The sequence below is a fragment of the Brienomyrus brachyistius genome, chromosome 8, assembly GCF_023856365.1.
Source record: "Brienomyrus brachyistius isolate T26 chromosome 8, BBRACH_0.4, whole genome shotgun sequence".
NCBI lineage: Eukaryota > Metazoa > Chordata > Actinopteri > Osteoglossiformes > Mormyridae > Brienomyrus > Brienomyrus brachyistius.
The window spans coordinates 29,233,154-29,258,754 of NC_064540.1; the positions used below are offsets into that span (position 1 = coordinate 29,233,154).

General features: G+C 41.0%; 1 protein-coding gene across 21 annotated transcripts in view; it reads left to right on the forward strand.

The window, feature by feature from the left end:
• The window catches only part of nfasca (neurofascin homolog (chicken) a), a 100,309-nt gene that overhangs the window by 14,908 nt on the left and 59,800 nt on the right, over positions 1–25,601 (forward strand). The gene's annotated exons all lie outside the window — the stretch shown is intronic.

Consider the following 25,601-nt stretch of genomic DNA (forward strand, 5'->3'; position numbering starts at 1 on the left):
GGCTCTCAGCGGAGGCGGTCGCACTTCTCTCCCTCCCCTTATCTTCCCTGCTTTGCTCCTCTCGTCTCGTCTAGTCTACTGTCTTATACTTGAGAGACTCTCTCAGCCCTGCTCTCCAAACTAAGTTAAATGATGGATTTGATCAGCTGGTCTCTCGACGCAATTGACACCATCTTCTCGACGAGAAGCCTAGGTTCGGGGGAACCTAACTGTCCAGCAGGAACGTATGCAGCTGGATACACGATGGACGGATCGGAGAAGTGGAAGGTCGTGTGCCTGGCAGCTCTTTCCGTGGAGGACATTGAAGACATCTACCTATTCGGAACCATGATTACAGGTATTATGCTGATTGGATTAGGCATTGCCCTGGTTTATCAAAAATTGAAGAAAACGGTGACAGCCGCTCAAAGCCCCACTAGGCTGGCCGGAATGATTGATGGAGTGGGCAGAGCTGTTAGCACTCAGACTGTGACAATTGATCGCAAACTGGATAACATCATGGAGAAGCTCATGGCTTTGCAAAAATTATTGGATGGCGGAGACCAGCATAGACATTAGGGGAGCTGGAAATTACAGCTTCTCGCCCGGAAACCCAAACATCCCTATCCTATCAGGTTTTGGCTCCCCCTAATCAGCAATGGCCTTGGCCAAGGCCGCTGCTGAACTAACAACTCCCCCAGAAGAACAAGGCAGCGAGACTCTCTTGCATTCCTATCCCCCAATCCCAAAGTCTACCGCACCCTCCCCCCATCCCACGCCTTCGCCACTTCATTCCCCCAGCGTGGACAGGCTGATCTGTTGACCAGCGCCCCCCATGGCTGCAGGACCGGATGGCTGTTTGTCTATGCTGGACTACCTCCAGTTTTTTTCGGTTCCTACAATGTACTCCCCACTTGAATACAGTCTGGGGGCTGTTTTTTTATTCTCCTCCTCTCTCCTCATGTTATTCTCTTTCTTATCTTCTCTCTGTTTGCCCCTGTCTCCCGACCTGTATCCCCCTACTGTGATGTTTGTGTATATGTATGGTCGGGTTGATGGCCAGTTGGTACTTGTGACTAGTGACATGGTGTATTGCAACAGCAATAAAGGGTTCTCATATCATCATCATATCATCAATTGCCCCTGACAACATACTGTAGCTCCTAGGATCATAGAAGCCTACAAACCCCTCCACCATGTTAATGTAGCGATTTATGGAGGGGAATCTTTATATAAAATTATAAATGAACTTTTTAGAATATTAATTAGCAGCAATTAATAATAATTAGTTACTTATCCGGTCCCTAACATGTTTATTCATTTTGAAATTTACCTCAGCTATTTCTGCATGAGCTCTGTGTGCTCTCCGTGCCAATCATAATAATTGCCATTCTTACTCACTCATAGTATGGCACATTTATGAGAAATTTCACAAAAATGAGTAATAAGATCTAATTGACAGAAGACATTTGTCTTTCGCTATATGCAAATATTTTGAATTCCACTGAGAAGATAATGAGTGAATTGTAACTGTACCAGTGGAGACTTTTGTGATGAATGAACTATTGTAACAAGTGATGTCTCATTTTGCATTGAAATAAATGAATGGAGTAGCATATAAACCATAAAGTATTGTTGGGATTGGAAAAAACAAAAGATTGCCATTTGGCTTTACTGCCTGAGGGATAGACAATTGAATGTTATTGTGCACTACTACATATGAACTATATCTTCAGTTTAATTTCTCAAATTTATTTAAGCCACTTTTTAATGTTTTACACTGATCAGCTACAACATTAAAAAAACTTGCCTACTATTGAATACCCCCCCCCCCCCCCCCCGCCGTGCCACCAAAACAGTGCTTGCTCCGACCTGTCAAGGCATGGACTATACAATATACTCATGTATGAAAACGTAAGGAATGCATACAGCTCCACCTCCCTACCCCCACTGGGAAAGTTGGACCACAACCTCATTCATCTTCAGCCAAGGTACAAGCACAGAGGCTACCGGTTGCTACAAGCACCTTCTGGAAGTGGACACCAGAAACAGAAGAGGCCTTGAATGAAATGAATTTTAATCCACTGACTGTAGTGTTCTACAGAATGGAGAGGATCTAGAGAAGGTCACACATTGTACAACGGACTACCTGAACTTCTGCATGGACGTTGTAGTTCCCACAAAGACTGTGCGCTGCTTCCCTAATAATAAACCTTGGGTGACTAGTGATGTCAAAAACCTTAAGAAGAAGAGGGCGTTTAAGGATGGTGACTTAACTGAACTGAGGCGTGTGTAGAAGGAGCTCAGAGAGCATCTGAGAGAGGCAAAGGAGTCTTACAGGAGAAAGATTGAAAGGAAACTGGAAGAAAACAAAATTAAAGAGGTATGCAAGGGGATGAAGCAGATCACAGGATGCGGGAAAAACAGCAGTAGGACAGAGGGTGATGTGGCTAGAGCAAATCAACCAAATCATTTCTATAACCGTTTTGATGACTCTGCCACTACTGCTAATGGCCTTGCCATTTTAACTGCTGCAGCGACCACCCCAACACATCCCACATCATTATCTGCTGGGTGTACAGCGAGCAACCCAGTACTTCCATCAACACCCTGGGACATTCCACTGGTCACTGATTGCTGGGCATTGTCTGCTGACATCTCAGCCATCGAACTCACACCTCTGGTGCCAACCTGTGACATTCCTGTGAACTGTTGGGCAACATCTGCTGATGGGTCTGCTGATGGAACAACCATCAAACCCACACCTCCTTTGCCAACCAGTGACATTCCACTGCAAACTTCCCCCTTCACCCCACCACTGCTACCAGACTCTGCAAGTGTTCCCTCACCCCTGCCATAACCTCTGTGATGGGAAAGGAGCCTGAAACTGAAAGCTGCTGGGCCACATGGCACCTGTGCAAGATTGCTGAAGGCCTGTGCTGTGGAACTGGGGGAGCCACTCCAACAGATCTTCAACTAAAGGCTGCGTCTGGGGAGGGTACCTACACTATGGAAAACATCATGCCTGCTGGCCGATTTCCAAGAAGCAACACCCCAAAGAACTCAACGAGGGCCTGTTGCCCTCACCTCACAAGTAATGTGGACCCTTGAGCGGCTGCTGCTCCACCTCCTCCTAAGACCCTAGGTTCTTGACCCCCTACAGTTTGCTAACCAGGAGAATGTGGGAGTGGAGGATGCCATCCTCTATCTGCTACACAGGGTGTACTCTCACTTGGACAATGCAGGCAGTGCTGTGAGAATCATGTTTTTTTATTTCTTCAGCACTTTCAACACCATCCAGCCCCTTCTGTTGAGAGACAAACTGCTGCAGATGAGAGTAGACCCAAGCCTGGTGACCTGGATTACTGATTACCTCACTGAGCGGCCCCAGTTTGTTCAACTGGGGGACATCACATCTGGGGCTGTGGTCAGCAGCACTGGGCGCCACAGGGAACTGTTCCCTCTCCAGTACTCTTCACCTTGTACAACACGGACTTCAAGTACAACTCTGAGTCGTGCCATATGCAGAAGTTCTATGATGACAGTGTAATTGTAGGCTGTATCAAGGAGGTGCAGGAGGCTGAGTATAGGAGCCTTGTGGAGGACTTTGTGGGATGGTGTAAAACCAAGTTGCTGCAGCTGAACATCACTAAAACGAAGGAAATGGTAGTGGACTTCAGGAGGTCTGCCCCTCCATTGCTGCCTGTCACCATCAATGGGGTGAATGTGGAGACTGTCAGTACATACAAGTACCTGGAGGTCCACCTTGACAAGAAACTGAACTGGTCTGCCAATACTGAAGCACTTTACAAGAAAGGGCAGAACAGGCTCTACTTCCTTAGGAGGCTGGGGTCCTTCAATGTCTGCAGCAAATTCCCGCTTTTGTTCTACCAGTCTGTCATGGCCAGTGTCCTTTTCTATGCTGTGGTATGTTGGGGAAGCAGCATTAGGAAGAGGGATGCTGGACGACTGGACAGGGTGGTGAGAAAAGCTAGCTCTGTGGTGGGCATGGAGCTGGAGTCACTGACATCAGTTGTAGATAGGAGGACCCTGAGCAGACTGCTCTCAATATTGGACAATGCTCCTTTGCACACCACTTTCTCCAAACAGAAGAGCATGTTCAGTGCTAGGCTCCTGTCTCTGTCATGCAGAACAGACAGGCTCAGAAGGTCCTTTGTCCCTAGGGCCATATAGTTCTTCAGTGTCACATGCAAGAGGAGGAGTGTGATGGACTTAAGTGTTTAGGCCTGTATAGCACACTGCCTTCCTGTTATTTTCCTTTGTATTGTTGCAGTATGTATGTGTGTGTGAATGTCATAGGCCTGTGTGCCTATGTGTATGTATACTGTGTATAAGGTACTGGACACCTAAATTTCCTTCTGGATAAATGAAGTACATCCATCCATCCATCCATCCATAGGTACCATGCACCAACACGGTATCAGCAGATCCTTTAAGTTCTGTAAGTTACAAGCTGGGGCCTCCGTGGATCAGGCTTGTTTGTCCAGCACATCTTACAGATGTTAGATTGGATTGATATCTGCATTATCCTTTTGAAAGAGGCCCCTGCCAACAAGGAATATTGTTTGCATGAAGGGAGTACTTGGTCTGCAACAATGTTTAGGTATATGTTAAAGTAACATTCTGCCCATAATTTCCTGGCAGAAAATTACCCAAATCATCACAATGCCTCCTCTTCTACCCACAGTGCATCCTGGCCCAATCTCTTTCCCAGGTAAACAAGGTACATGGACCTGGCCATGAACATGACGCAGCATTAAGAGGAGGCCACCTCATGACATTGCTCCATGGTCCAGTTCTGATGCTCATGTACTCAGTAATCGAATTATGACACTCACATGCCCATTGCACTCACGTTTGGTGGTGGACAGGGCTCAGCATGGGCACTCAAAAAAAGCCAAGTGACCAGTCTTTGACTTTGCAGCCAAATATGCAGATAGCTGTGTTGCACAGTATGTTCAAACACATTTCTATCTTAACCAGCATTAACTTTAAAAAAATTATGCTACAGGAATTCTCATTTGGGATCAGACCTTCCATCCCCATTAGACATGGGCCAGTATGAGATTCTGACGGTATGATAACCCTAAGCAATAATATCATGGTTTTATTGTATTGCGATTACAGCTTTAAAATGTTTTATTCTGGAATGTCTGGGTAAAAAAGGCAAAAAAAAATTTCCATTAAACACAAATAAACAAGATATAGCATATTTACAACATCAGTAAACGTTAAATAAATGTTAAGTTAAAACAGTAAAATAGATAACTGATTTCTTCTAAATTTTAATAAATGTAGTTCCTTAACTGATCTTCAACCTGCAGGTCCAATAGCTCAAAATATGAATAATCGAATTATTTTCTGTAAAAAACACTTCAAAATAAAATTTAATTATATGCAATCTCTTTTTAAAGGGAGCCTGAACGTGCAGCTCAACAATAATCAAAATAAAAAATTGAAATGATTTCTGTAAAAAAAACATACAGGTGAAACTCGAAACATTAGAATATAGTGCAAAAGTTCATTAATTTTGGTAATTCAACTTGAGATGAAACTAATATATGATATGGACTCATTACATGCAAAGCAAGATATTTCAAGCCTTTATTTGTTATAATTTTGATGATTATGCCTTAGATTATGAAATCCCCAAATTCAAAAGCTCAGAAAATTGGAATATTACATGAAATCAATAAAAAAAGGATTTTAAATAGAGAAAAAGTATAATCATGCATATGTACTCAGTACTTGGTTTGGCCCCCTTTCGCATGAATTCCTACCTCATTGCAGCATGGCAGGGATGCCTGTGGCACTGCTGAGGTGTTATGGAAGACTAGGATGCTTCAATAGCGGCCTTCAGCTCTTCTGCACTGTTCGGTCTCATGCCTCATCTTTCTCTTGGCAATGCTCCATAGATGGGGTTTAGGTCAGGCGAGTTTGCTGGCCAATCAAGCACAGTAATCCCATGGTCATTGAACCAGGATTTGGTACTTTTGGCAGTGTGTGCAGGTGCTAAGTCCTGCTGGAAAATGAAGTCAGCATCTCCATAGAGCTTGTCCGCGGAAGAAAGCATGAAGTGCTCTAAAATGTCCTGGTAGATGGCTGCTTCGACTCTGGACTTAATAAAGCACAGTGGACCAACACCTGCAGATGACATGGCTCCCCAAATCAACACAGACTGTGGAAACTTCACACTAGACTTCAAGCATCTTGGATTGTATGCCTCCATTCTTCCTCCAGACTCTGGGACCTTGGTTTCCAAATGAGATGCAAAAGTTGCTCTCATCAGAAAAGAGGACTTTGGACCACTGAGCAACAGACCAGTTCTTTTTTTCTTTAGCCCAGGTAAGATGCTTCTGATGTTGTTTGTTGTTCAGGAGCAGCTTGACAAGAGGAATACAACATTTCAAGCCCATCTCCAGGATCTGTCTCTGTGTGGTGGCTCTTGATGCACTAACTCCAGCCTCAGTCCACTCCTTTTGAAGGTCCCCCACACTTTTGAATGACCTTTTCCTGACAATCCCCTTCAGGCTGCAGTCATCCCTGCTGCTTCTGCACCTTTTTCTTCCACATTTTTCCCTTCCACTTAACTTTCTACTAATGTGCTTTATGGAGAGTGTCAATGATGGTTTTCTGCACAACTGTCAGGTCAGCAGTCTTCCCCATGATTGTGAATTCTACTGAACCAGACTGAGAGACTATTTAAAGGCTCAGGAACCCTTTGCAGGTGTTTTGGATTAATTAGCTAATTAGAGTGTCACTTTGAGCCTACAATATTGAACCTTTTCACAATATTCTAATTTTCTGAGCTTTTGAATTTGGGGTTTTCATAATCTGTAAGCCATAATCATCAGAATTATAACAAATAAAGGCTTGAAATATCTATCTTTGCATGTAATGAGTTCATATCATATATTAGTTTCACCTTTTAAGTTGAATTATTGTAATTAATAAACTTTTGCATGATATTCAAATTTTTTGAGTTTCACCTGTATATACAAGGTTGTTTGACGTGGAAAAGTTTGGGGGGGTTGATCTCATTTGGTTGTCATACACAGTTGACTGACTGCTCGCTCCCGTAGGCATAGATTTAGGGAGGCACAAGGGGACACGTCCCCCTCCACTCCTGAGATGGAGAGGACTATCCCCTTCAATAATATCATATAATTCTCGTTTTACAAAAAAACAAAGGCACATGCGATAAATATAATTTAAAGTTTATTTTCTGACAGGTTACACTTAAAGAACCCCTACCCTCCATTAATTAAAATGGCTTGGTCTTAACTTCCACTCCGGGTGCGTTTACCCAAAAGCATAGTTGCCAGCTGGCAGACACTCACAGACCTGCGAAGAAAGAGGCAGCAGGGGAGCCGAAAAGCACTGCACTGCTTTGTATGTAAACTCAACTCATGGAAGACCTCGTACCATAACCAACAGTTAATCTATAAAGAATTATGTTAAATGGTGGTATTTAATAGTCTCATGTTGATTAATTTTAGTAAAGATTGTCTTATTTTGACTGTGCAAACTGCAGCAATGCTAATAACAGAGCAGTAAACAGCATTTATACCAATCACAATTCTCATCCCAATGTTTGCTGTTAGAGCAAAAGAAGGAGTAAGAAGCTTGTCAAAAATGTGGTTAGTTCTGGCATTTATTTGGAAAACACCATAAAGTTAGGAAAAAAATTTACACTGTGAAATACCTTGAAACTGGAAACCAGCCCATGCCTACTCCCTACATACAGTACATCACTGAGCCTTGGGTGGCTTGGGTTGGTCTTCCTTGGATCACTTTTAGTAGGTACTGATCACTGGCAAGACCAGACATTTTGGAGATGCTCTGACCTAGTCGCTAGCCATCACAGTTTGACCCTTGTCAACGTTGCTGAGATCCTTACCTTGCCCATTTTTCCTGCTGTCAACACACTGACTTCTAGAACTGACATTCGCTTGCCTAATACATAATGGCACCCATCACAGGTGCCATTGTTACGAGATAATCAGTGTTATTCACTTCACCTGTGAGTGGTTTTAATGTTATGGCTGATCGATGTACATAATACTTTTACATACAGTAGAAAGAAATATTTTGATCCATACTCCATACATTTTTCTGGTGGGGGTTGGGGAAAATCGAATATTGTTCGTATAATGACTGCCAAATTCTCCCTGAAATGTCATTCCCGAGTATAAATTGAGGGATGGATGTGTAATTTGATTGATCTCTAAAGCTGTTCTTTGATGCATGCAGTTTTTTTATTGAAAATACATTTGCATGTTCAATAAACAAAATGATTAATAGGGATGTTTAAATTATCTATGAAAGAATTGAGGAAAAAAAAGATAGTTACGTTCTTAGGATTTCCACAGCATCAATTTGGTTCTGACACATTCTAATTGAACTGCACTGCTCGTGCAGTCGACTGGTTTGTTTTTGTGCCACCTCTTTGTTTTTTCTGCAGATGTGTGTTGCTGCATAAGTTCGTCTACATTTTCTATTTATTTTTTTTTCTAGTGTTTGACTACTTTTCTCTACACTTTAACTTGGCGCGGATGTTTCGTCGGCATAGCCATTGTTTGTTTACACTGCTGGTTACTAAGGACGGATTACTCCATGTTGCCCTAGAGTTTACATCAAACTCAGCATGGATACTCTCGGATGCTTCTGGGTGTTTTCCCTGCTGCTACGGCTCTCTGTGGAGTTTATTTCAGCTAACATCAGTGACCTGGATCTTCCCAACGTGCAGCGAGCCACATACATCAGAAACGTTTTGCTGAAACTCGGCCTGCACCCCTAAAACACCGTTACCACAGAAGCAATTCCCCAGGAATTGCTTTGGGACCACCAGACACACAAGTAAAAGAAGGTGAGGAGGAGAGGGAAGAAAAAGGGTTGAATCAGAACTAGACTTAAGAGGGACAATTGTAAACATTGCACACTCCCCTCCGTCATATTGGCTAATGTGCACTCTTTGCACAACAAAACAATGGAGCTGCAAGCTAATGCAACCTACATTCATGAATACAGAACTGCTTCAATTCTTGTATTCACAGAAACGTAGCTAAGTAAGAACAACAGTGAGGATATGTTGCACATTGACAGCTTCGGTTCTCCTTTGAGACTTGACCGAGACACTGAGCTCACTGGCAAACAACATGGCGGTGGCGTCTGCCTTTATGTAAACAAACGCTGGTGCTTAATGATCGTCATCCGGGAGGAGCTGTACAACAAAGACATTGAACTTCTGAACTTGGCCACGTTCTATGGTGCTGTGCACAGCAGTTAGGGGGCGTGTTGATTTGTACCTATTTCAGAGATCAATGGACAGCAGCCCATTCCCCCAGCTGTGGAACCACTCCACTGTGGTCCCCATTCCGAAGTCCTCAGTTAAGGCCCTGAATGATTTCAGGCCTGTGGCTCTTACCTCACTTGCAATGAAGGTCATGCAGAGGGTCATTAAGAATCATATCATCAAGGTTACCAACTAACTGAGGATCCCTCTCCAGTTCGCAGACAGGGGGATTGACAATGTGAAAATGCACACAAGCATCTGGAACTCCCCAACATCTCAGCTAGACTCATGTTTGCAGATTTCCCATCTACATTCAACACTTTGCACCCACACATACTGCCAGAGAAACTCTGTACCCGCTTTTACCTGGATGACCAGCTCACTCCATGGATCATCAACTCTCTGACCAACAGGACACAGAGATTGTTGGTTAACAACACCATGTCTAACCTCTTCATCACCTCCACGGGCTCCCCCCAAGACTGCTTCCTGTCACATATTCTGTTCATCTTGTACACCAATGACTGCAGGTCCTCCCACCCAGTTCTCCTGACACAGTTCTCCTGTCTCTGCTCTCTGGCTCCTCACATCAGCAGAGCTCAGTGCTCAGTGAGTTTGTGCAGTGGTGTGACAATGCCTCCCTGGAACTAAACATGGAGAAGACCAAGGACATGGTGGTGACCTTCTCTACTAAACAGAGGGAGCTTGTGACAGGATCTGTCAGCATAATCCACGGGCAGACAGTGGATGTGGTGGAAGAATACAAATATCTGGGCACTATCTTTGACTGCACCCTAAAGTTTGCTTCCAATGCCGAGGACATTCTAAGGAGATGTCAGCAGTGGCAATATCTCCTAAGGAAGCTCCACAGTTTTAGAGTCAACAAGGTTATATTCAGAACCTTTTACTACTCCTTCATTGTGAGTGTCCTCTGTTTTTCCATCGCCTGCTGATATCACTCCACCAGCCTGCAGCACAGGATCCACTTGCACAACACAGTGAAAGTCTGCTCTATGATCATCGGACTCCCGGTCAGAGCACTTTCATCCCTGAGTGAGCAGCAAACTCTGAGAACAGCGTGTAGGATTCTGCAGGACTCTCCCATGCTCTGTTCTCAGAGTTTGAGTGGCTCCCCTCAGGACGACGGCTCCGCTGTCCTGGCTGCAGGACACAGAGGAGGAGAGCGACCTTTGTTCCCAGGGCCGTTCAACTCCTCAATTCACAGACTTCTCTGCCCCCCCCCCCCCACATCCCTGCACTGGAACCCGTCATTCATTCTGCACTTGAGCCCCCCATGCCCACTAACAATCCCTCCCTTTACATATTTATTTAGTTCTTATCTACCTAATTGACTGCAGTTTTGAACAGCGTCTTCCAAATACTGTTGTACTTGATGTCATTGTGTCCTTGTTCAACTGCCCTGTGTGCCTTTAATTGCCCCTCGGGGACAAATAGTTATTTTGAATTTGAATTTGTAAATGACATGGTCAATATATGTTCTTTTGATCTCATTTTACAGTTTACATCTTTGACTTTCATGTGAGTATTTAGGTATAGAAGAGAATACTTTTTCTTTCATGTTTTCATGTTTGCCTTCAAAGACACTCAGATTGCTACAAAGACACTGAGTACTACAAAAGCACTCAGATTAATAACTTGCATGACCACACCTTGTTTTCCTCCATATCTGTCTTTCAAAGCATGGGATGGTAAAATAGGGTTCCTTAGATCACTATAAACTATATTAATGGAAATCCAGCTAAAGAAGGTGTAGGGGGGAAATCAGTGAGAGTCTTCTTCTTATAGACACTAAGGTGTTGTGGCTTTACACCTGCAGCACTTAATCTAAAAGCAGTTTTGTCAGCTTGGTCAAGGATTTGTCCATGTCTGCTGACATTTGCCATGTTGCTTTAGTGCTGTTCTTGGCCAAAGACTTCCTCGCTGGATTGTTATATTGAAATTTTAGAGGTTTATAGCCAGCTAGAGACAGTAATGCTGAATACTGGGCCACAGCAACAGAATCATTGAAAAGACTAACCTCCTGTGAGGTCCAGATGGTATTTTTGACCCTTGAGACAATGGGTAATGGCCCGTTTTCTCTTGGGCTTTCATTTTGCATCAGAATGTAGTAATATTGTGGTAGCAGATAAGGAATGTAAACTGAGGGCAAATGAGCAGTGATATATATTAAACTTTTGCAGTATTTTCAGATCACATTATGTTAATAGAAATGTCAGGGCCATCAATTTTTAACTAATTCTCAGTAGCTTTAGGTATGGGTGCTGCCTATAATATACTACATGAAACTATTGTATGTTTGTAATAAAAAAAAAAAAAAGTTTTGTTGCGATACCTTTGCTACAAGCAAGTGTTGCAGTAATAAGTTGCTTTCACACTGGCAGAACTTTTTTCTGGGACCATAACCTTTTTCCCAAACGCGGGACATTTATCATGTTCACATTTTAGTTCATTGGAGGCAGTTTCAGAAGCCTTTTTAGTACTTAATCCAGACTAGGTACTTTTCATTCCAACATAACTATCGGGGAGGCCCTTAGAGTGATAGCTTGCTGATTGGTTGATAACAAGCATGAGCAGTAACTTGGTAGTTATGGCAGAGGTGCAGACAAGGAAATGCAGTGGAGCACGAATTGAGTAGATGGAATCATTTTTGTACTCCAGTTACATTTAAGGCATCAATTAAAAAAATTTTCCTTTTGTCTTCTTATTTCTGCATCGGAAAATTCAATCTCAAGGCAATATACTTTTGTCCTATGTTGCTGGTGCTAGCTAAGAAACTTGCCATTTCTTACTAAGAGGATAATGTTACATCATATTTATTCTGTGCAAAAGGAAAGATTGATCTGCTGGCCTGATTTAATAAGAACCAGGAACATGTCGTAGGTCACATAAGTAAAATACACTTCTCAAAAAAATTAAAGGAACACTTTGAAAACACATCAGATATCAATGGGGAAAAAATTATGCTGGATATCTATACTGATGTAGACTGGGTAATGTGTTAGGAACGAAAAGATACCACATCGTTTGATGGAAATTAAATTATCAACCTACAGAGTGCTGAATTCAAAGACACCCCGAAAATCAAAGTAAAAAATGATGTGGCAGGCTAGTCCATTTTGCTGAAATTTCATTACAGTAACTCAGAATCATACTTAGTAGTTTGTATGGCTCCCACGTGGTTGTACAGTATGCATGCCTGACAATGTCGGGGCATGGTCCTAATGTTACCACGGATGGTGTCCTGGGGGATCTCCTCTCAGATCTGGACCAGGGTACCACTGAGCTTCTGGACAGTCTGAGGTGCAACCTGGTGGCATCGGATGGACAAAACATAATGTCCCGGAGGTGTTCTATTGGATTTAGGTCAGGCGAGCGTGGGGAGCAATCAATGGTATCAATTCCTTCATCCTCCAGGAACTGCCTACATGCTCTTGTCACTTGAGGCCGGGCATGGTCGTGCACCAGAAGGAACCCAGGACCCACTGCACCTCTGACAATGGGTTAAAGGATTTCATCCTGATACCTAGTGGCAGTCAGGGTGCCGTTGTCTAGCCTGTAGAGGTCTTTGTGTCCCTCCATGGATATGGCTCCCCAGACCATCACTGACCCACCACCAAACCGGTCATGCTGAACAATGCTGCAAGCAGAATAATGTTCTCCATGGCTTCTCCAGACCCTTTCACGTCTGTCACATGTGCTCAGGATGAACCTGCTCTCATCTGTGAAAAGCACAGAGTGCCAGTGGCAGACCTGCAAATTCTGGTATTCTATGGCAAATGCCAATCAAACTCCATGGTGCTAGGCAGTGAGCACAGGGCCCACTAGAGGACGTTGGGCCCTCAAGCCACCCTCATGAAGTCTGTCTCTGACCAAACAATCAGAAACATTCACAGCAGTGGCCTGCTGGAGGTCATTTTGTAGGGCTCCAGCAGTGTTCATCCTGTTCCTCCTTGCACAAAGGAGCAGATACTGGTCCTGCTGATGGGTTAAGGGCCTTCTACGGCCCTGTCCAGCTCTCCTTGAGTATCTGCCTGTCTCCTGGAATCTCCTCCATGCCCTTGAGACTGTGCTGGGAGACATAGCACACCTTCTGGTAACGGCACGTATTGATGTGCCATCTTGGAGGATTTTGACTACCTGTGCAACCTCTGTAAGGTCCTGGTATCGCCTCATGCTTCCAGTAGTGACACTGACCGTCGCTAAATGCAAAACTAGTGAAAAAACTGTCCGAAAAGATGAGGAGGGAAAAATGCCAGTGGCATCCACCTGTTAAATCATTCCTGTTTTGGGGGTCGTGTCATTGTTGCCCTCTAGTTCACCTGTTGATAATTTCATTAACACCAAAGCAGCTGAAACTGATTAACAACCCCCTCCGCTACCTAACTGACCAGATTAATATCCCAGAAGTTTAATAGACTTGATGCTATACTCTGATTAAAAATTGTTCCTTAAATTTTTTTGAACAGCGTATAAATAAAAGGCTCTGTCCCGTTTTGATCACGATCAATCCTCCTAATAACTAACAAATAACAAATCAACTTACAGTATTTACCCTCCATTGTTTTGGCAAGGCAGTGTAGTTTCACTATAAATTATGTGTGAAGTATAACCTACAAACTTTTTGCATCTCCCATACTTATTTAGCATAAAGGTCCCAGTTCATGTTGTGCAGTGTGAAAGCAACACATGAAAGTGGTCAGGAGCTACAAAAGTACCAGGTCAAAACAGCCCAGGGACTTGTAAACAAGGACCAGGTTCTGGAACTTTGGTATGAAAAGAGCTCTAGATCCTGTCAGTAAATTCTTTTGGTAATTTATCTTTCATTCTCGTTGGAAGCCCCATAATGGACATTTTAAAGTTGATGATAAACTCACTATGTTTAGAACAAGTTAATTAATGTGTGTGTACATATTTCTATCTCTCACTTCTTGACTGTCAGTCTTACAGAATTATTAAGGCAACCAGGCCAGTGAAACAGTACCAGGCTTGCCGTTAAAAGCAGCGTTGTCTGTCCATTCTATGTCATATGTTAGTTGACACCAGTAACGACAGTTCATATTATTAATTAGTCTTTTCATCTGAATTGAGACTGCAGGGTAAGGAACACAGTTTTCTGGGGTTTTTTTTTTTTTTTTGCATTCCAGAAGTTCATTTGATCACTGCTTGTAGCCTGTTTTCGGCACTGCGTCTAGGCTATAAAGAATTTCCAGAAGGCCAGGTAGCTGACCATCAATCCTGACATTCCCAACCCAGGGAATGGTGGCGCAGCAGGTAGTGCTATTATTCTGGTTCCTCCTGGCCCCATCCAAGTGTCCTTGAGCATGACACTGAACCCCAAATTGCTTCTGGTGTGCAGGTTGGCGCCTTGTATGGCAGCCTCTGCCACCGGTGTATGAATGGGTGAATGTGAGGCATGAAGATTGAGTACTTGTAAGAGTAGAAAAGTGCTATATAAATGCAGTCTATTTACCATTCCATATACAGTGGTTAAAAATAGGTGTATGAGACAACAGCCAATTAGTATTCCTTTGACAACACTGTTTGTGTCACATCATATAAAATATAAATAGCTTCATAAGAGGGAAAAAGTGTAGAGACTGATTCCTGTAATGAAACACTGAATTGATCTTTCAACTTGAGAAAAATTACTTAACAACAAATCAGTGACTCATCCTGCTTGCTGCAGTGATGTTCTCACTAGATGAAAGAATGCATTGATCCAAAGACAGGATGATACCCCATCTTGGCTTGAACTTGAGCATGCTAGTTCAAGTTTTGAAACAAGCCTGTAACTGAAAAATAAGCCACTTGTTATAGCAGTGTTGTAGTACCATAGTCTTAGAGAACAGGAGAGTTCAGGCTGATCCTTGAAACTAATAGAGCAGAAAGTCTCAGAAATTTGATGCTTGTTCAGGTACAAGATGTTAGTCATTGGGTTGTTTAGTTCTGAGGCACTGTTGTGACCTCTTGGATATCATTTATAATAATATGGTACAGTAATTGCTTAATGTGTGCGTCTGGAAAAAGTCAACAAAGGATGTAGTCTTCCTGTTACAATAATTTTGTTAGCAATATCTGCAGAACCATGAAGGAAAATCAGGAGCTTCTTGTTTTAGGGACATTTCCTTGTATCTTCCACTTGTCAGCTGTCATGTCTCATTTGTGCTGCACAAAAGCTGAGCATCTGTCCTCCCCTAAACCACATCTGCCCCCAAGAACAGGGCGCTTATTGCTTTCACAGAAATGGCACAGAAAAAAAACAAGGAACGGGCTTCGGATTCTTTTAAGACGGCAGCACAAGGCCTTCAGTTCACAGCTGACTGGGGCAGACAGCATAGTGTTCAGGACAATAACAAGTGAAAGAAGGCCTGCATTCCAGTGCCAGTGGCTCTGCCTCCTCCATTCTCTGCCCCAGCAGATGGACAATGGAGGCAGCATGACGGAGTTACACAGGGTCGACATGACATGCATTGTGGCTTTTGATATTCAAGCTCCTCTTCTCCCACCCTCAGGGGACTCTCCCCCTTTCCTTATTCTAATATAGAGGAAAGGAGGCAGACATGAAGGTGGGATTAAAGACAGTGTCATCAAGGAAAGTTGTTAGCTGGAAAGCAACATTGGGGCACAAAAGTAGATTGCTTCCTTCAAGGTTCAGTTTAGGTTTTTTTTGATTGGTGTTAATCTGTTTTTTGTTGTTGTTTTAGACATTGTGATGATGAATGTGAAGAATGACTTGAAATGATCTAACTCAAAGCACACATAGTCTTCATGGCATCAAAACACCAGTTTATATTGGAGAATAAAAAGAGATTGAGTAAAACAATAAACTTAAAGGAAATAGATTTTGGATAATTAATGATGAGTGAGGGTGAATGCATTCAGTTAATATCTTTGTATTACTGAATTACATGTGTTCAGCTCAGTCCAATACAGTGACTTTAATTTAAAATATCGCTTTGCATGGATATTGTAGTCTTTGCCTATGAACTAGATTTTAGGAGCACTCTTCATATATCTACATTATTATTAGATGCCAACCTTTACAAAGGCCAAGGAATTAGGACAAATAGACATGGAGCATCCACTTTGAAAATAATTTGCAACCAGTTGACTTGATGCTTCTTGATCATTGACCATTGGCCATGTTTGGAATTTTCAAATGGCACTCTGTAACGGCACCCATTCCTCAATGTGAGAGATTGTAAAGGACATGACCTTGATTCTGGGGTTGGCAAAAGCTATAAAGTTCATTGCACACCCAAACCATAACCTTTAATGCTACACGTCACTTCAAATTCAAGTAAATTGGTTTTCCTTCAGCTCTGTTTGACTCTGCTATCAGTATACATAAGCAAACATCTTTCTATGGTCTTGGATTAATGAAGTGTGACAGTGCAAAATGCCAGTCTTTAGCTTTCTGAGAGTGCTACAGGACATTCAGCTTGGTGATCATATTACAGGACTCAGGTTGGCTCTTACTGCAACACCAAGACTAGGGTTTCGTAATACTAAAGAAGTATCCTCATGAAAAATTTTCAAATGCTTTTGGTGATTCATGTAAACCATTTGATTCATATGCTATAGCAATGCACTGTTTGCCTTATTGATTGCTTTTTTGTGTGACGTGCTTGAGTGTAGCATGTTACTCGGTACTTAAGAAGCAGCAAAGTGCCCGAAAGGCTATATGTTTGAGTACATCTGACATTTTTCGGAAAAACATCTTTCTGTATAAAATTATACACTGGTTCCTTGTGATAAAATTGGACACACAACTAAATGTTTCAATAAATAATGATTAAACTGTTGAACTCTCAATGCCGTGTAGTTTTAAAACTGAATCTCCATTCATACATCTTCTGGTTGCATTGAACCTATCCAAACCAGCATAGGGCACAAGCCAAGAGGACATCCTAGGCAGGATGGTAGTCAGTCACAGGGTGCACACAAACACACACTATGTGCAGTTTGGAGACATCAGTTCAAAAACTGCATGTCTTTGTTCAGTGGGAGGAGACCTGAGTAAACTTCGGGGAAACCATACAACACAAGAAGAACAATACAAACTGCATACTCAAAGCGCAGAGAAAAAATTGGAAAACCCAGTCCTGGAGGTATGAGGTGACAGTGCTGCTCAGTGCAGTGCTGTGCCTCACAATGAATCTCTTTGCAAAAGTAAAATATTATTAGGGGAAATGTGTTGTACTGTCAAACTAAACACACATTTATAGGTACAAGTATATTTGGGTGACACTAAATGAATTAAGAATGAATTATAAATATAGATTTCAGTTTAAAAAAAGTATAAAACCTTGTTTTGAAATTAACTTAAAATGATTTAGAAGTAACACATATCACTCTGACCCTCTTCTCCATAGTCTAATTTGAAAAGTCAAAAACTAAAAAAAAAATGGTGAAAAAAAATAAGCACTGCATTTATATTTGGGAGCTAGGCACTAAATTATTGAATAAGGAAGTAGGGATCTATGATTTTCTCTTGCCTGGGGTATATGTTGCTGTAAAATCATTAGAATGCATAATTTACATACCCTCCCCCTATTAAAGACTTGTCATGTTTATGTAAAGGTTGACGTACTTGGGCTTTCATTAATGCATGTTGGGTTAAAAGACCACTGGAAAAAAATTATCCCAACCCTTATCTCCTTTTTTTTCGATTACTGCCAAATTGACTGGTTTTGTTGACTGGCAAACATGCACAGGAGTACATTTAATTGGCATAACCAAGCACTCACTCTGAGGCAAAATGCAAAGCAGACTGAATAAAAAACAATGGTTAAATTTTCATTATACAACATGTTATAGTGGCTTTGCTGATAAAACGATGAAATATTTAATTCATTGCATTGTGAACAATTTCCATATGTAGTCTTTATATACTGACCTGTGTGGTTAAATTTTGTGTTAGGTAACATAACCTTACTGTAACAATATCCTAAGTAGCTATGAATTCATGTAGCCATACACCAGCAAAAATGTTTTCTCTCCAAGGAAAGCAGTCAGGGTGACAGGTATTAAGTGAAGTGGCGGCTGTAATCCAGAGAAACTTGTCTTGTGGGGGTTAGTATTTTGCCAGGCTTTTTGTATTGCCAAAATGTGTCACCTCAGAAGGATCTTTATTAGGAAGCATAAAAACTAAATGCTGCTTTAGACAAGCTTGCTGCTGAGGATTTAATGTATTACTCATTTAAGTGGTCTGGATGTGTGTGAGTATTTAATGTTTAAATATAAGGGTCTTTCAGGATCTGCAAATAGGTGATTCTTTTCTTTTGTCTCATGAAACATGAAATGCTTTCAATTTATGAAATATTAATTGCCTAGAATATAATATTGCTGAGATATGTAACATTTTATTCAATTGAAAACAAATTGTATTAATTATTGTTGTGCTTTTCATTAGTGAAAAGTCTGTTTCCCCTTCTGTTACCATATATTGATTTGAAACAGATGTTTGAAGCACAAGCTGTGCTGCAGATGGCTCACTGGATCAGTCATTAACTGTAGTTTTGCTTTATGAGGCTGTTACCCAGTTGCCTCTAGCTAGACTTAAAGAAGAGGTCAAGCCAGTCCCACAGTGTTCACCTCCATTGTGTTTGTCAGTAGGAAATGATAATAATTCCTGTTGATTGTGGTGTTCTCTCAGAGACGGAGCTCAAAGGACAGCCAGTATCCATTGCAGTCGTAGTAGTAACTGAGAACTCATGGAAATACTTACATGTGCAATAACGTGTTGATGGAATGCACCAAAAATGCCTGATTTCATTTCTAGACATGTCCATGTTCTTTCTAGAACTGGCACCACATTAACATTCAAATTAATGTTGGCTGAGGGCTAGGTGTCATGTGTGATTGCTGTAGTTTTCCTGATCTTAACTGTCACTGGGCTTGTTTCACTCCCCTTGGCCTGGCTTAGCCTTTTAGCTCTTATGTGTATTCTCACATGACAGAAAAGGGAATTTAACAATCGGGAGGGAGAAGGAGCAGTGGCTAGAGATACAATTAGTCTTATTTTTATGGAACATAAGTAATTAATAAATGTAATGGTTCATTTATGTATTTTCATGCATTTTCATTCATTCATCTTATAACAGTTGCAGTGATATACCGTTTTTACTGTGCAGCATTGACACCTACCTTTGTGTGAAAAGAGAACAAGTCAAATTTTTTTAAGAATATTTATAATTCAGTATATATTGCAATATTTTTATTGGTACAAGTTAGATCAGATTACCCATAACCCATATAATAGACAAAACAGCACAATCAGTGTTATTTAGATACTAGGATGGCTTACAGTTAGAGTTGCATTATGATAATGCTTGAATTTAGTGTTGTCACTTAGACTACATTTTTTTGTAGATATATTAATAATACATACTTAAAGAAAATTGTCAGTACCCTCTGCTGGAAAACCATACATGTGTTATCTGCTTTGCATAAACAAGTCTGCTAAGAAACAACAGTAAAAAAAGCATCACTTACTCTTACATATGCTGAACAGCTTTAAATGGGCAGGATGTTGATAAGGTGCAAATGACAAAACATGGTCCACAAATAGAATTCTGGAGTGAGGATGCAGGGTTATTAAATTGGAATCTGAAGCTCTGTGGTTTGGCACTTAGAGAAGCAGGGAAAAAAGTGTGAGTTCTCTTTGGAGAAAGCTTTTACCACCCATCTGCTTTATGGTCATAAGAAATGATCCCCTCTAGCAGGTATCAGATATGTTCCATGCATTTTGCGTGCATACATTTATTTCTTTATGTATGTTTATTTTGTATGTTTCTGTGCTGGACTGAAGCCAGTACATCCCTCCCATGGGTTCTTGCATTTATGTTTATTGTATTCATATTTTGTACATAGATATCTATGCAAAATCGCTGGCTTTTTTCTTTTTGGATTTGTTTGTAGTAGATGAGGCTCATTTATTGCTCATTTATCACTTCTGTGCCCCACATATTAGTGTTTAGATGATAGTCGGATAAATGTGCATCACTGAGTGAGTGGTCTGTTTCACTATAATCCCCAAATAAAATGCCGTCTATTTCCGTTCACTTTCTTTGTACCCATCGTGCTGTGGGTATGACCTGTTTTACATTTTTAAACAGTTCAATAAGGAGTGCACCTGATGCGAGAGCCAGAATGGACCTTTGTATTAGCCGGTTTGTGTTGTTGGCATGGGAGGTCTCAGGCATCTCAAAGGTCTTTGGGGACATACTGTAGTGGTACTTGGTTTCTTGTAATCTTGTATAAGCTTTTTGTAGCATGAAGATGGTTGATGGCCCTTGTGCTATTAGTGCTCTTAGGAAAAAAAAATGTGTTATTACAAACCGCGATTTTGAGTTCATGGTTCGGTGCAATTTCAGTACAGCAGGGAAAACAGAATTTGTTTTTAAATTGTTTTTTTTTTATTAAAACTTCAAATAGCTACAAACATTTGGAAACAAACAAAGCTAGGTGTCTGTCAACGTGACTATATAACAAATCCTAAGAGACACTTATTTGCACATGAAAATTAATATGTAAAATAAAGCAAAATTTCGAAAAAAGACTATACTGATGAATGAAATAGGAAATTTTCAAATACCACAATGTGGATCTTTTGCAATAAAGACTGAGATATTTATATAGCAAATAATGAGTCAGATTTTTCCAAGATTATTTCTATTTCTATTTGACTAAACTTTATCTTCCAGTAGTCTGTTAGATAAACTGGTGTTTTCACGAGTTGTGCGGATACAAAGCAGTGCCAACCAAACACTTGCTTAGTATTGTCTCTTTGGAATCCAAAATATTTTCATACAGAGGAAGGCAAATATCTTCTGGTGACGAGTTCCTGTTTAGATTTCTCTTCATCACTCATTTTTGTAAAATTTCTCACAAATGTGCCATGCTGTCTTTGAGTCCAACAGTAAGGACGAAATTATTGACTTGAAGAGTGCATTTGGGTGTTCCTTAAGTATGCATCAAAAATAAAACTGCAAGATTCCTTAGGTCTCACCCTCTAATATTGGCAACAAAAGAAGTATTTCTGCAAAGTTTGAGTGATATTGGTGCCTGTTTAGGGGTTAATACCAAAATTCTAAGTAAAGGTGACATATAGATCTATCAAACGTTATTTTTTACCTGTTTTTACATAACTTAACACTACAACAGTTGTTTGTGTTGAAACATAAATGAAGCAGTCCTCACAAATAGTGAATTCATAGTCAGTTACTGACAATTTGTCAAAATTTGTGAAAATGTGTGCTACAGCTCTTAATAACGTAATTCACTTTCCATTCCACCAACTGTTTCCATTCAACTGAACACAGTATTTCTAAAGACAACCGAAACAAACTTGAAAATGATTAAATATTACTGAGAATCTTGCAAGTCACTGAGTGTAATCCGTATCGACAAAGATTTGCAGTCAATTGTTGGAAAATTTGTTTAGAACAGTCAGGCAATTGTTTGCGATGCTGTTTCATGACCTGCAATAGATATTGTTTTTGAGTGTCTTTTGTTGTCAGTATGGCATTATACTCCTCAATGAGTGAAACTGCCCATTCAGCTGTGTCATTGACAACACATACTGTATGTTATGTACAACATTCAGCAGTGCTGATAATTTGTGTTTTCATTCCATAAGGCTACATCAAGCTCCAGGAAGCCTAACCCTGTGGTTTCAACACAAACAACCGTTGTATTATTAAGTTATTTAAAAACAGGTAAAAATAACGTTTGATAGATCTATATTTCACCTTGACTTAGAATTTCAGTATTAACCATAACTTTGTTCTGCTTGACCAACCCCTAAATAGGCACCAATATCACTCAAACTTTGCAGAAATACTTCTTTTGTTGCCTGTGACAATATTAGAGGGTGAGACCTAAGGAATCTTGCTGTTTTATTTTTGATGCATACTTAAGGAACACCCTAATGGCTACTGTAAACACTGCAAAGAATGTTTAGCTGTTTATTCCAAAATTTTAAAATAAGTACTGTAAAAGAAACTTGAGCATAGCTACACAAAGCAGGTTATACCAATGCGATGTTCCATAGGCGAGATTCACACTTTTAACTTAAAATCTTCAATTTTCAAGATGTTTGAGCAACCCCTAAATTTGTTCAAAAATTGTCCAGTAAATTTTTAAAAACATTTTCTGATGTCAAAGAACAAAACTATGGGGCGAGAGCAAAAAAATTCAGAAGTTGATTTTTCAGGACCAGCCTAGAGTGCATGAAGAACACATTTAAATACAGAGGCAAACTTTACACTGATTTTTTTTTACAGAAACAGTGATTAATATTGCAAAGCTTGCTATGCTTTGTTTCTTATGACAGAGGAAAAAATGTTTCAGCAAACCTTATTGATGATCTCCATTGGGTGAAACTTATCATGGAGGACCCACATGGCATTTAAGATGCTTTTGCCAGGAATTTCAGACTGGGCTAAAAAAATTACAAAAGATGTGGCCACACTAGTGTGATAAAATATTTGCATTTCATTCACTTCCATTATAGTTCTGTGACACGAAAATCAGATTCCTCACTTCCAGTACCAGTGCGATTTCGTGGAGTGAGTTTGCATCAAATTCATCTTAATTGAACTTTGACCTACAAATTTACATAACTCAACCATTCAGGTGCAGTGTGGGTGGGGATGATGTTTCAGCTTCACCGGGCGTGTGCCATGAAGCAACCCATTATTTTTAACTGTCTATTGGCAGAACAGAAATTTGTAGAAAGGAGAAAAACTGTATGAGTGGAAGAGAGGTGGTATTGGTAAACAAAATATTTGTGGGAATGAGGGTGCAGTTTTAGAGAAGGTGATTTGTTGTTTAGTGCTCTTACACATACAGTACAATTCAGTGCCTCAACCCAAGAAGGAGTGACATCAAAGTGTTTTTCACTAAAGTCTTGACAGTCCTTTGGCAGGGAAAGCCCACATAGCATCAGCTTCAGCTGAGAATGTGTCATATAGCCCTTTGACACCAGAGCCGGTGCCCGTGCCAAGCCTAAATTCCAGTCCCGTTCTTGCATTTACATCAAAAATAACAGCAGTGCGGGGTTTGAAGTGTCCAGGCCGGAGCTCATTTTTCTGATTCCGAAAGACTGCTGGAAGTTGGGAGCGTGTGACATCAGAAAGCGTAGGGGTTATCAGAGTAACAAGGCAAGTAATTTTCAAAAAAATGTTATAGGATACAGGAAATGAAAAAGAGAACTAAATAGAAGCTGTGCTGGCTGCCCTAAAAACAAATGTAATGGACTATGTGTTTGGAAACAGTTCTGCTAACCAGGTGACTGGAGCATTAATCTCCGCAATCGCGTCGGAAGAATCGTGTAAGTTGTTATTGTTGTGTTTACTTGTAATGTGACTATGAACTTTAATTACGTTTGGTATGTCGGATGCCATCCGAGGATCCATCAAACAAAATAGCATATCGTCAAACACCCAGCTATGTTTTGTGCGTTGGATGTGTGTTGTGACTATGGCTGCTTAATTTTTAAACATTTTTGCACAGCCAACCTGTTTTTTGTAACGACAACTTAGCTAACTAATAAGTTAGTATTAAAACAGTACCTCTCCCATGGTAACACTCATACGTTGACATCATTGTTCTACCCTTTCGGCACCAAGTGCAGTGTGAATGCGAGACTCGGCACCAAGTGCAGTGTGAATGCGGTTTTCGGTGGGACCCATGTGAGCTCCAGGCCAGTGAGGACTTGGTGTGAAAGGGCTAATATTCTATCATTCAAACGCAATTTTTGAGTGGATCTGGGGCACTCCAAGCCAACATGAAAACATGAGCAACATTAAAACCCATGCTAGGGTTATTTATTTAATGCACGCTGTATTTTCTGTTTGGAATTTGAAAACATTTTGAGAAAAATATTTAATTCATAGATGGTGGGTGTAAATTGGATCAGAGTGGCGTCTGCAGTTTTGCAGGTGCTTAACCGGTTCGTCGTGGCCAAAAAAGAACTGAGCCTGAAAGCAAAGCTCTTGATCTATTGGTACATCTTCGTTCCTACCCTCACCTATGATCATGAGCTGTGGTTAGTGACCGAACGAATGAGATTGTGAATACAGGCGGCCGGAATGAGGTTTTTCCGCAGGGTGTCTGGGCTCTCCCTTAGAGATAGGGTGAGAAGTTTGGACATCTGGGAGAGCTTCAGAGTAGAACTGCTGCTTCTCCACGTCTAAAGGAGCCAGCTGAGGTGGTTTGGACACCTGACGCGGATGCCTCCTGGGCGGTTACCTGGAGAGGTTTTCCGTGCATGTCCTACAGGGTAGGCCTAGGATGCGCTGGAGGGATTATATCTCTCGGCTGGCCTGGGAACGCCTCGGCACCCCCCCCCCCCCCACCCCCCCTGGTACAGGTGAGAGGGAGGTCTGGGTATGTCTCCTGAAGTTGCTACCCCCACAACCCGGATCCTGAACAAACAAATGGTGATGGATGGATGGATGGATGGTGAGTGGAAAACAGTTTTTTAATCAATATTAAATATTGACATTTAGAATACATGCTTGGACTAAAGTTTGCAATGTCATGCCACCCTTGTTTTTTCACCTTCTGTTTCACTCCAAAAATATGTAGTGAAGTCTGTGGAGTGGAAAACAAATGAAGTAATATGGGGCTATTGCAAGACTATAATGTGTATATGCTACTGGAATACAATCTATGTGTATAAACAACCTAATGTGAGTCATCTACGAACCTTATTTAATATGGAAGCACTAATTCCATACATCTTCTCAGTCTTTCTTACTTTCCTGGTACAGCTCAAATTTAATTTGAAGACTAAAATGGTGAGCTAACAGGTCAAAATAATAAAATATAATTAGTGTTTTGCTTCTATTCTACTAGAATGCTCTATAGTGTTGTAGAGAGTTCACAACACATGAGGAAACTTCATTGGAGCTCTTCTGCTCAAGATCCGTGTCCAGTATGGTAAAATGTGAACACCAGTTCACCCCCCATTTCTCTCCAACTTAAAATTCACACATATTAGTCAGATGTGATACAGCTGAAGTTCAGCTTGGTTCTGTGTGTGATCAGAATTTTGTTTGGAATACAATTACAGAATATTTGTTCCTGATAAGATATAATTTGGACTTTTAGCTCTAGTATGGGCAGATTCATCGGAGGAAGCTGTGAGGAAGAAAGTGAAAAAATCCAAAGATTCCTTATGGAAGCTTTGTTAGCAGCACTTCCACAGCAACACACAGGACCAGAGGGTGGGGAGTGTGCATGACAACTCTGCTTTTTGTGTTTGTGTGTGTGT